The sequence below is a fragment of the Megachile rotundata genome, chromosome 2 (genome assembly GCF_050947335.1).
Source record: "Megachile rotundata isolate GNS110a chromosome 2, iyMegRotu1, whole genome shotgun sequence".
Taxonomy (NCBI): Eukaryota; Metazoa; Arthropoda; class Insecta; order Hymenoptera; family Megachilidae; genus Megachile; species Megachile rotundata.
The window spans coordinates 19,350,386-19,362,565 of record NC_134984.1 but is presented as its reverse complement, the minus strand read 5'-3'; the positions used below and the strand labels follow the sequence as shown (position 1 = coordinate 19,362,565).

Sequence of the window (12,180 nt, the reverse complement as noted above, 5' to 3'; positions counted from 1 at the left end):
AGTAGGAATTTGGGGACGTGGGGATTCGGTGGCGTGGGAATTCGGGGACGTGGGGATTCGGGGACGTGGGGATCTAGAGACGTGGAGATTTGGGGACATGTGGATTTGGGGACGTAGGAATTTGGGGACGCGGGGAATTGGGGACGTAGGAATTTGGGGACGTGGGAATTCGGGGACGTGGAGATTTGGAGACGTGGGAATTAGGGGACGTGGAGATTTGAGGACGTGGGGAATTGGGGACGTGGTGATTTGAGGACGCGGGGATTTGGAAACGTGGAGAACTGTTCAGACCTAATATAGTAGTGATCTAAGAATGCAGTGATTTGTACACACATCCATCTACAGATCTCAGACACAGACCATCTAAAAATACAACAGTCTACTAATATCTCAATTCGCAAGCTTACTCCTCTACAAATATAGTCACCTAAAAGTACATAAATCTCCCAACCTGAACCTAAACCTAGATCTAAACCTCCAACCTCATAATCCCCAAAAAAGAGCCAAAGGTAAAATAAAAAATTTGAAACTTCCCAACGATCATCGACATTCTACCACGTAACACTTGTTGAAGAAACAGCAAACGCTATAAAAGAAGCTTTTCCCTTGCCCAACCCATAGGGTCAAGGTGAAAGCGTTTAAAGAGGCGTTTTCTTTTCATGGTACTTTTTCTCCCTCGACCTGTAGGATGCTTAATAGCAAGCTGAAAAATGTTGATCGAGCAGGCTGAAAGGACGTGACAGAATGTGGGTTGCATTATAAAATGGCGTAGATACGAGGAACGGATATTACGGGCTATTCGAGGGATGTGGCCTTTTTACAACCTCGATCAAATGTATCGGTGGTCCTACTTTTTTTCTCTCCTCTCTTTATCCCCGAACGAATTACGAATGCATTCAACAACCGATCGAGTGCTTCTATCTTTCTTCTCGAACGATCTTCCAACGGATAAGTGGGCTGCTTTTCAACGTGACCTCTTGTCGCTGCGAAATAAATCTTCTCTACTTCGTTGACCCCGACTGCGTTGAAACCAGCCGTCGTTACTCTGGCTCGATTTAATCCCGATATTTTGGCGATTCATTTTCGGTATGACTTTCGGGGGTTTTCAAACGTTTACTGCAATTACTCTTTATAGTCGCTTTCAGTTTTTTAATTAAGAAGTATGATCATAGAGTCTTGTATTGGCATATGTGTGTGGTATATTCTTGGATGCTAAATATATGGATGGCGGTGTTTGTATTGTGAGTTGCAAGTTGCAAATTATGCAATTTTTGGGAAAGTTGAAAATTTCAAATTTCCCCTACGTTCGCAAATCCCCACGTCCCCAAATTCCTAGCACCCCAAATCCCCACGCCCCCAAATCCCCACGTTCCCGAATCCCCACGTCCCCGAATTTCCACGCCCCTAAATCCCCACGTCCCCGAATTCCCATGTCCCCGAATCCCCACGTCCCCGAATCCCCACGTCCCCGAATCCCCACGTACCCGAATCCCCACGTTCCCGAATCCCCACGTCCCCAAATTCCTAGCACCCCAAATTCCTACGTCTCCAAACCCCACGTCCCCAAATCCCCACGTCCCCGAATCTCCACGCCCCCAAATCCCCACGTCCCCAAATCCCCACGTCTCCAAATTACCACATCCCCAAATTCCTAGCACCCCAAATCCCCACGTCCCAGAATCTCCACGCCCCCAAATCCCCACGTTCCCAAATCTCCACGTCCCCGAATCCCCACGTCCCCGAATCCCCACGTCCCCAAATCCCCACGTCCCCAAATCCCCACGTCCCCAAATCCCCACGTCCCCAAATTCCTAGCACCCCAAATTCCTACGTCCCCGAATCCCCACGTCTCCAAATCCCCACGCCCCCAAATTCCTAGCACCCCAAATCTCCACGTCCCCAAATCCCTAAGACCCAAATCTCCACACCGAATTCTCCACGCATTAAATTCCCTTTCACATCATATTTTTCACGCATCGAATTTCCTACATACAGCATTCCCCTCACGTAGTATTTCCCACACATCGAATTTTGCACACGTTTCCCTCGCGTTATATCTCATACGCGTTATATCTGACAAGTGTAGTATTCCTAACCCATTGAATGCTACATGCTGTATTATCCACATATAACACTCTTGCACTTGCCATGCGTTGTATATTATGTCACCAAGCATTCTTCACGCGTTTTGAACAGTCCAACAAATCTAACAATATACAAATCATTTGCGAAATCCGAAAGTTAGCAGCACTCAGCGGCAGACAAAAAGTAGCTTCAGGAGCTTTCTCGTCTTTAACTTTTCACTCAAAGAAAGTTCGACTTTCGGAGGACTTTTAACTGGCGTGAAAGCGATTGAAAGTAGAACAGTTTCAATCTTAACACGATGAAGAATCGAATTAGAAGAAAAGATTGAACGTTTCTTCGGGCTATATTTGATCGGTTTTTTTTCCGATTGAGAGGACAAGAAAGAATACTTCTTCATTGTCAATTACAAAGTCTCGTGAGAAGGAATCTTTTTAATTTTACGTGGATGATCGACGAGCACGAAGGAACTGTCGAGGAAAGAAGAATCACGGAAAATCGACTCGTCATAGTCGATCTATCGTTTTTGTCGTTCTATGAAACGCTAAAATTCGCCTTTGAATACCGTGCGTTATCAAAGCCGATGGAATAAATTAACAGTACAGTCGTGCATAATACATGCACGCGAACGTTCGTACATTTTCCTTCGTTATTGAAAGATTATGTTGGATATTGCGGAGCCGTGCTGCGAACCTAATGATAAGATTAATTCCACTACATGCACGTGTGTTTCGACCGATAGACCTTCGATAATGTAACGTTAATATCTTTCTGAAAAGCTCCTTATCCTTTGGCAAGAGCCTGCGCATCGATCTGGTACGAAATTTTCTGTAATACAGCGACTTCCAAAGAACTCTTAAAATCTCTCGTTCTGGTAACGGATTAACGTCGTTAAACGGGCGAAATTGGGTTCTGCTCGATAAAAATATGAAAAACGTTTTTTGGGCGGATTAATTATCTGTGACAGAGAAATGTATGAAACTGCGCTTCAAGAAACACGAGTTTCGGCGGAATTTCGTGACAAATGGAGACGAAAGATAACGAGACGAAACAAGGTCGCGATTCGAGCCCTGCAACAAGCTCGTACATGGAAACGTCTGACGATGTACCAATACCAGCGCGTTAACGACACTCTCGTCGCCAAGATTCACCGAAAATACTCGAGACAAGGTATCTTCGGGCCGAATGACACTTTGCTGACGAAAAATGTATGAGCTCTGAATTTGGCTCTGAAATTTTATCTGATGTTTTGCAATTAGTTTTTGGGCTCTGAGTTTTTTGCAATTATTCGAATTAAACTCTTTTCGTGCTTTGAGGAGTCTCGACGCACTTACAGCTCAAAGGTGATAAACCTTGCTCAAATTTTGAATACTCTTCAACTTGAAATTTAGGTCCAAGTTGCATTTCAAGGATCCCAGAATATAAAATACAGTGTTTTAATTTTCTTTGTGTGTTTTAATATTATAGCCCTGAAAGTCTTGACTGACGCAGCTAATACATAAATGGCACGAGAGGAGGTATAAGTATTTCAATACTAATTACTATTTTACAGAATAGATGTACAAAAGATATGACAATAAAATTGATTAAAAGTTTGAACAGCTATTACTAAGTTTCCGCGATCGCAGTATTATCAGAGGATACTGGAATGTTGGAATCTAAATTGAGCGCAATCCGAAAAGGCCACACAGAATAACTGAAATATGCGGAATATTCTAGCGAACATTTTGTGAAAAAGGGAAAATATTTTGTTTGGAAATTCTGTGACAGGGGATTAAATTATTGATTCCTGTTTACGTTTGTTAAAAGTCGTGAATTGTAGCAAATCTGCCAAATAAAATCAATGACAGACACAAAATTTCCTAATTGCAGTAATTAATAGACATTATATTAAGCAACCCTATTTTTAATAATAATCATTTCCTCAACTCATAAACAGCAATAAGTATGAGAACATTTTTTGTATTTATCTACTGAACCTCTCTAACTCACAATTTAATTATTTCTTATAAAAAGATTTTCCTATGGCAACTCAAAATTTAAACGTATACTTTACGTCGTATACTTAAACGTAATAGAGCGTATTACTACGTGTTACATATAATTTAATTCCATTAAATTGAACATAATATTTTGGTGCTATTAATAGATTCGTTATAGAATATTACTGATTAAAACTTACGTTTATCCAAAACGATGACTGATTCCCCAAATCTTAAACCCAGCGACCACAACTCGCCGCGACGATCCGCTGGACCAACGTCGTCAAAGATTCTCCTCTTTTCATTTTATTTATTCTTCCGTTCAATGGCTACCTGCTCGATCAAGTAGCTTTTCGATCTGTTTCCTTGATCATAGTTGAGCTGGATGCTCATCGGAGATATTCTTTCATGCTGTCGTTCACCTGGTGTTTTATCAAGGTAGTGAAATAATTTTATTTCACTTCGGAATTTGGTTGTAGAATTTTCTGCTTTTCTTATTGTTTGATTCAGTTGAAATTGGTGGACTTGAAATTCGGTTGAAATTGATAGACTCGAAACTCAATTGAATTGATAGACTCGAAACTCAGTTGAAATTGATGGATTCGATATTCAATTGAAATTGATAGACTCGAAACTCAGTTGAAATTGATGGATTCGATATTCAGTTGAAATTGAAAGACTTGAAACTCAGTTGCAATTAATAGATTTAAAACTCAGTTAAAATTAATAGGTTAACGTTCAACTGATGAGCTCGTCACTGTTCAATTTATGTATGTTTCATAGAGATCAAATGTGGTGCTTTAGGATCTATGATCTTCGTACTTCGCTCTTCGGGTTTCTAAGTTAATAGAAATTGAATTTTCTACGAGTCAGAGGATCTGTGATGCTTGCACGTTCTTCTCTAGGTTTCTAAGTTGACATAAATCAAGTGTGCACCAGGCTCTTCACTCTCCAATTTTCAAATTAGTAGAAATCAAAGATCTCCACGTTAAGGTGTATCTTCTCAAGATTGTAAGTCAGCAGAAATCAACTACCAAAGCAGCAGGATCCATGGATCTCTAAGTCTTCAAATCAGTAAAAATCTCTGACTCTTCGTACCAGAGGATCTATGACTCTTGCAACTGACTCTCCAGGTTTCTAAGTTATTATAAATCAAATATTATGTCACAAGGATCTTCAGATTTCGCTCTTCAAATTCTTAACCTGGTCCAAATCGCGTGTTCTGGCACAAACGATTCTTCACTAACGATTCTTCTTGCAGGTTTACAAGTTGTCACAAGTTACATTGTTACAAGTTTTCAGTAAATATCTTGATACCAGTTCTTCTCATCTTCACAATCTGCCGTCCAAGTTCAGGTGTTTAATTTAAATATCAAGTGTCAGGATCTATCTTCGATCTTCAAGTTTGACAGTCGTCCTAGCACCAGGATCTTCGCAGTTCGCTCTTCAGATGAGTTAGTAAAAATCAGATATCTTGAGTTAATTTATTAAATATCAAATGTCAGAATCTTCTGTAAGTGTCAGCCGGATCTATGATCTTCGATCTTCAAATTCGACAGCAATTCTAGCACCAGGATCACAGCTCGCTCTTCAGGTGAGTGAGATAATTTGAAATTTTTAATGTATCAAGGACGATCTGTGATCTTCTAAGTGTCAGCAGGATCTTCGATCTCCAAGTTCAACAGCAATCGTCCTAGCACCAGGTCCAGATTTCCGCAGTTCGCTCTAGAGTTGTTAAAAATGTCCTGACACGAAGATGTTAGTCGTGATTAGTTCGCGAAAATTGAGGATGCTTCGTTTCCGAAGCACACGTGGAGCGAACGTGCGTACTACGTGCGTGGGTGGTAGCGTACTACTGAGTTTCACGTCCGCGAAAAGCCAATCCTGACTCACCCCCACCGTGTCGCATCTGAGCGCCCTTCCAGCCCCTTGCGTCTTCCACCCTCTTGGCTGCTTCGCCAGCCCGAGCGGAACCCTCTCCTCAAAACGAGTTTGCGCCCCTCAGACGCGTTTCTCCCTCTTTTTTTCATTTCTTCACTTTCTTTCTTCCCTTTTAATATTCCTGACAACTATAACTGTATGACGATCTTTGACAGAAGATTGACTTTCGACTGTTTGTAAAGGGAAGTTGAAGGGAAGGAAGAGGGAGAGTCAATTACTAGTTTGATATGTGGGTATGTTAGATATGAATATTGTGTGTATTATAAATGGTCACGTAGTAATAAGATTATTATTAGGTTATTAAATTAACGAATGTGATACAATTCTTGGCAGATCAATGAATAGCTAATATAATGATACGTGGGAAGGCAGTGCGTAGTAAATACAATGTATGCCAAATATAACGCATAGGAAATGCAACGCGTAGAAAATACAACGTGTAGCGAATCCAAGACATGGGAAATATAATGAGTGGTAAATCAACGCATAGGAAATACTACGCATAGGAAATACAACGTGTAGCGAATCCAAGACATGGGAAATATAATGAGTGGTAAATCAACGCATAGGAAATGCAACGCATAGGAAATACAACGTATAGCGAATCCAAGACATGGGAAATATAATGAGTGGTAAATCAACGCATAGGAAATACAACGCGTAGGAAATACAACGTATAGCAAATCCAAGACATGGGAAATATAATGAGTGGTAAATCAACGCATAGGAAATACAACGCGTAGGAAATACAACGTATAGCAAATCCAAGATATGGGAAATATAATGAGTGGTAAATCAACGCATAGGAAATGCAACGCGTAGGAAATACAACGTATAGCAAATCCAAGACATGGGAAATATAATGAGTGGTAAATCAACGCATAGGAAATACAACGCATAGGAAATACAACGTGTAGCGAATCCAAGACATGGGAAATATAATGAGTGGTAAATCAACGCGTAGGAAATGCAACGTGTGGTGATTTGATGCGTGGCATTTGCAGCGCGTGGTGATCCGATGCGTGGAAATACAACGCGTCCTAAATTCAACGCTTAGGACGAAGCGTGCCGATTCAATGTGTGATAAATAGAACTCATGATAAACGCAACGCATGACAAGTGCAACACACGTCAAGTGCAACGTATAGTAAATTTAATACGATACAATATAATAAATATTGCAATATAATATATAATCTGAAAGCTACCCTTCATACAACACGTCTCGATTAAAAATTTATTGAGAACATCTTGGATCAATTATTTTACAAGTATAAAACATTGCTTCACAAACGTAATAGCTTATACCTCAATTTTTAGTGATATTCGCAAGTTAGAGAATGTTAGAAACTTGTTTCCCATATGATAATTCAGCTCCGGAAATCACGCCGTAAGAAGGTCCCTGATTTGCATTCAACGTCCCTGGATTCACGATCGAAAAGTACGAAGCTCAAATACCAGAACCTGCGTCCTACTTTTCATCCAAACAGTTTCGAAAGTTATTCCTGTTGGATCAGTTAGAATAATACTCGTTAACTCGGTTTGTCTCAAATCGTAGCATCGTTTCGAAGCTGTCAGAAGTCGACGCAATTATCGAGCTCTACTACTGAATCCTGCTTCTAACGAGTTTTCCACTGCGGCAAATTAAAATTTGATCCGGTTCGTGATTTATTACGGGAAAGTCGACCTTTGAATGCTATCGATTTAGTTTCAATTTTAGAGTCTAGACTCACTTTCCACATGGAATTATTTTGATGGTATTTACTCATAATTAATGTAATTTACTTATGAAATAAAGAAATTTTTAACGCATTGGAAGTATTCTTGATATTTGGATAAATAGATTAAGTTAGTAATTTGTTCTTATTCTATAAAATTGATATAATGCACTGTCGATGAGATTACGATAAATTTGATAATAAATAATACATACGAATGTTACTGAATGCAGGAGGTTAACGCTCGATTTCCAGCAGCGCGGGAGAATCTTGTTTCTTGGTCGATGAAACCTCTACTGCTTTCTGTACTCCTTCTTCGTTGGAATACACAGACCGCCTTCTTTTTCTTCCTTCAGAGGTTTCTTTGTTCTTGCGGACGTCTTTGTTCCATACACGCTTCATAACGTTCTCTTTAGCATCTCTTTGAAAGACACATGTGCTTTTTGAGGCATCTTGAAAATTTCCTAATAATGTTTCAGTCTATTCTTTCTCATTTAAATTATCTACCACATATGTTTATTTTCTCAAATCTTTTTCCTGTATTTGAAAGAGAACACTTGTCAATGAGACACTTATCCAAAGATTCCACATACTTCACATGTATTTAGAATTCATATTTGGAATTCATATTTAGAGTTCATATTTAGAATTCATATTTAGAGTTCATATTTAGAATTCATATTTAGAATTCATATTTAGAATTCAATTTTTAGAATTTACGTAAGGTGCGTTTGCAAATCTCCTAAACGCACAAGTATATTTCAATTTTCATTCCCAACAAAAACATCTCAAACTGTCCGATAAAATCAATCAGCCGTGATTCAAGGGGTATTCATCGCTTCCGCGATAAGATCATCGATAAGCTTATCGCGTCGAACTAAATCACCGTCTCTCCGGGAAGTTTCGAAAGGCTCTCTTCATTTGTCTCTTTCCAGGAGGTTGCCTCTTTATTACCGGTTCTTAAGCTACTCGTTCCGATCGTCCGACCTTGTTCGCGTATAAAATCCCGCCAGGATTCGGTCGCGGTTCTCGCGCGATAAAAGTTTCGTCGCGGATGAAAATGAAGAAAGAGTAATGGAGCCACTCGACGACGAAAGTCGGGGACAAAATACCGAGATAAATGAGCGGAGGCAGCTCCGATCTACGGGACTAGGGAATAAAGGGACAGGGACAAACGATCCTTCCCTTGAATATCATTCGCGAAACAATGAAGGAAATAAATATCGTCTTCGAGTTACGGAATGATGATGAACTTTGTGGATGGAGTAAGATTATATTATTATTTCGGGCTTATAGGGAACTCTATATCGGGAACTTTGCAATGTCTATTATGCATATTGGTAGCAATCTATAGGTAGCAAAACCTGTACGGTGTTATAGGTTTGAACATTTAGAGAACATCTCCCTATTTTGAAATTCATAGATGAGATTCTTAGATCCTCATGTACCTACATCCTCATATTTATAAACCTTCATATTCAATGGAGGTTGATATACCTAGATCATGCTATTTCTAGATCATGACATAATAGACATCAACATCTTGTTCCTTAAATAATCTTACATCAAAAAGTCCTTGTATGTATATTAATGTAATTGAGCCCAATATATCTTCATATCGATATAGTACTATGCTCAAAGCACTTGTAAAGTAAGTGACTAATGTCAGGTGAGTAGTTTTTGATACATAATAGCATCGATCATAATGTACCTTCAAATTGATATAGTCCTACACTCTAAGAACCTTGTAAAGTAAGTGAGTAGTTTTGCTAAATGAATATGCCAAGTGAATTTTCGTTACATTACAGCATTGATCCCAATATACCTTCAAATTCATATAGTACTACACTCTAAGAACCTTGTAAAATAAGTGACTAATGTCAAATGAGTAGCTTTCGCTACATAATAGCATCGATCCCAATGTACCTTCAAATTGATATAGTCCTACACTCTAAGAACCTTGTAAAGTAAGTGAGTAGTTTTGCTAAATGAATATGCCAAGTGAATTTTCGTTACATTACAGCATTGATCCCAATATACCTTCAAACTGATATATTCCTACACTCTAAGAACCTTGTAAAATAAGTGACTAATGTCAAATGAGTAGCTTTCGCTACATAATAGCATCGATCCCAATGTACCTTCAAATTGATATAGTCCTACACTCTAAGAACCTTGTAAAGTAAGTGAGTAGTTTTGCTAAATGAATATGCCAAGTGAATTTTCGTTACATTACAGCATTGATCCCAATATACCTTCAAACTGATATATTCCTACACTCTAAGAACCTTGTAAAATAAGTGACTAATGTCAAGTGAGTAGCTTTCGCTACATAATAGCATCGATCCCCATGTATCTTCAAATTGATATAGTCCTACACTCTTAGAACCTTGTAAAGTAAGTGAGTAGTTTTGCTAAATGAGTATGCTAAGTGAGTAGTTTTCGTTACATAACAGCATCGATCACAATGTACCTTCAAATTGATATAGTCCTACACTCTAAGAACCTTGTAAAGTAAGTGACTAATGTCAAGTAAGTAGATTTCGTTACATAATAGCATCGATCCCAATGTACCTTCAAATTAATATAATCCTACACTCTAAGAATCTTGTAAAGTAAATGAGTAGTTTTGCTAAATGAGTATGCCAAGTGAGTAGTTTTCGTTACATAACAGCATCAATCCCAATGTACCTTCAAATTAATAGTCCTACACTCTAAGAACCTTGTAAAATAAGTGACAAATCCCAAGTGACCAGCTTTCGTTACATAACAGCATCGAATCCAATATACCTTCAAATTGCTATAGTCCTAAGAACTTGTAAAGTAAGTGACTAATGCCAAGTGAGTAGTTTTCGTTACATAACAGCATCGAGTCCCATGTACCTTCAAATTAATATAATCCTACACTCTAAGAATCTTGTAAAGTAAATGAGTAGTTTTGCTAAATGAGTATGCCAAGTGAGTAGTTTTCGTTACATAACAGCATCGAGTCCCATGTACCTTCAAATTGATATAATCCTACACTCTAAGAATCTTGTAAAGTAAATGAGTAGTTTTGCTAAATGAGTATGCCAAGTGACTAGCTTTCGTTACATAACAGCATCAATCCCAATGTACCTTCAAATTGATATAATCCTACACTCTAAGAACCTTGTAAAATAAGTAAGTAATTTTGCTAAATGAGTATGCCAAGTGAGTAGTTTTCGTTGCATAACAGCATCGATCCCAATATACCTTCAAACTGATATAGTCCTACACTCTAAGAACCTTGTAAAGTAAGTGACTAATCCCAAGTGACCAGCTTTCGTTACATAACAGCATCGAATCCAATATACCTTCAAATTGCTATAGTCCTAAGAACCTTGTAAGTGACTAATGCCAAGTAAGTAGTTTTCGTTAAATAAAAGCATCCCGTCTAAATTTGCATGCATCGCAACCGATCCCTTCGAACAATAAATGTTTTATCTATCCGGCTGAAACCCTTCTTGGTCGCTTCCGCAGTTATCCTCCCTCGTCAATAATTCTGCCCCATGCTTCCCGATGGTGTCTCCCTGTCGTAACGGGCAGAATCCGGAGCCAGGGCGCCATCCAGTCTAGCCAAATAAAAGTTTGGTGTCGTCGTCTGGTCTAGAGCCTCTGAATCGCGTCCGTTTACCCCAGGAAGAGGATGGACTGCCACGATACCCGAGCTTTCCGAATCATTGTGCTTCTCTTGCTTCGTGTATTTACCTCGTAGCGACATTTCGAGATGAAATCTGATAACCTTCGTATCGCCAACGAACAAAGTTAAACTCGCAATTGTTCAGAAACAGCAAAATGAAATTGGTTTGAACTCGACAAATTGTTCAAAAGCTGCACGCTCCATTTACCTCGATATTGTTCGCAGAAACAAAAACGATACGCGGAAACCGTAAAACTAATTCAATCGTTGTCGATTAAGTTTTCTGTCAAAGCGCGTCAATTTCTCTGTTTCCGGCAGTTTGCACGAATCGAAACACAAAGGCAAGAATTAACCGAATTATGGAGAAGATAAATCGAGGGTGGAGGCAAAAAGACAGCCGGAAAAATGGCTTCTGCCGGTTCATATCGATCCGTGCCGCGAATCGGCCTCGCGTTTCGTTACATAACTGATCCGACAATGTAAAGTTCATTGTCGTTGTTGGCGTTAAACCCATGTCCACGAGTTCTCGTTTCAAACGCGTTCCAACTAAACTCGTTGATACACAATTTCCAACGGATTAACTCTCCCGATTTTTCGCGTTCTAATTGGTACTACAACTATTTGCGAAATCGTTATCTGCTCTGATGTTTTTGCAATCGGGTCGAAAACACTTCAACTCTTATAATATAGTGTCGCACTCGTTACGGACATTACACTTCTGATGTGAGAACTCAAAATTCGCAGCACGATTGAGTCTGAAGTTTCCTACCAATTACAATTTGCATAATCAAGGATC

The 12,180-nt window shown here is 39.2% G+C and overlaps 1 protein-coding gene across 2 annotated transcripts in view; it reads right to left on the bottom strand.

Moving 5' to 3' along the window:
- The window catches only part of LOC100880062 (corin serine peptidase), a 43,134-nt gene extending 37,236 nt beyond the window's left edge, over positions 1-5,898 (bottom strand). For both annotated transcript variants that reach the window (XM_076540131.1, XM_012287373.2), the window contains exon 1: positions 4,265-5,898. The gene's annotated coding sequence lies outside the window, so the exon portion shown is untranslated. The remainder of the gene's footprint in view (positions 1-4,264) is intronic.
- Between the last annotated feature and the right edge of the window lie 6,282 nt (positions 5,899-12,180).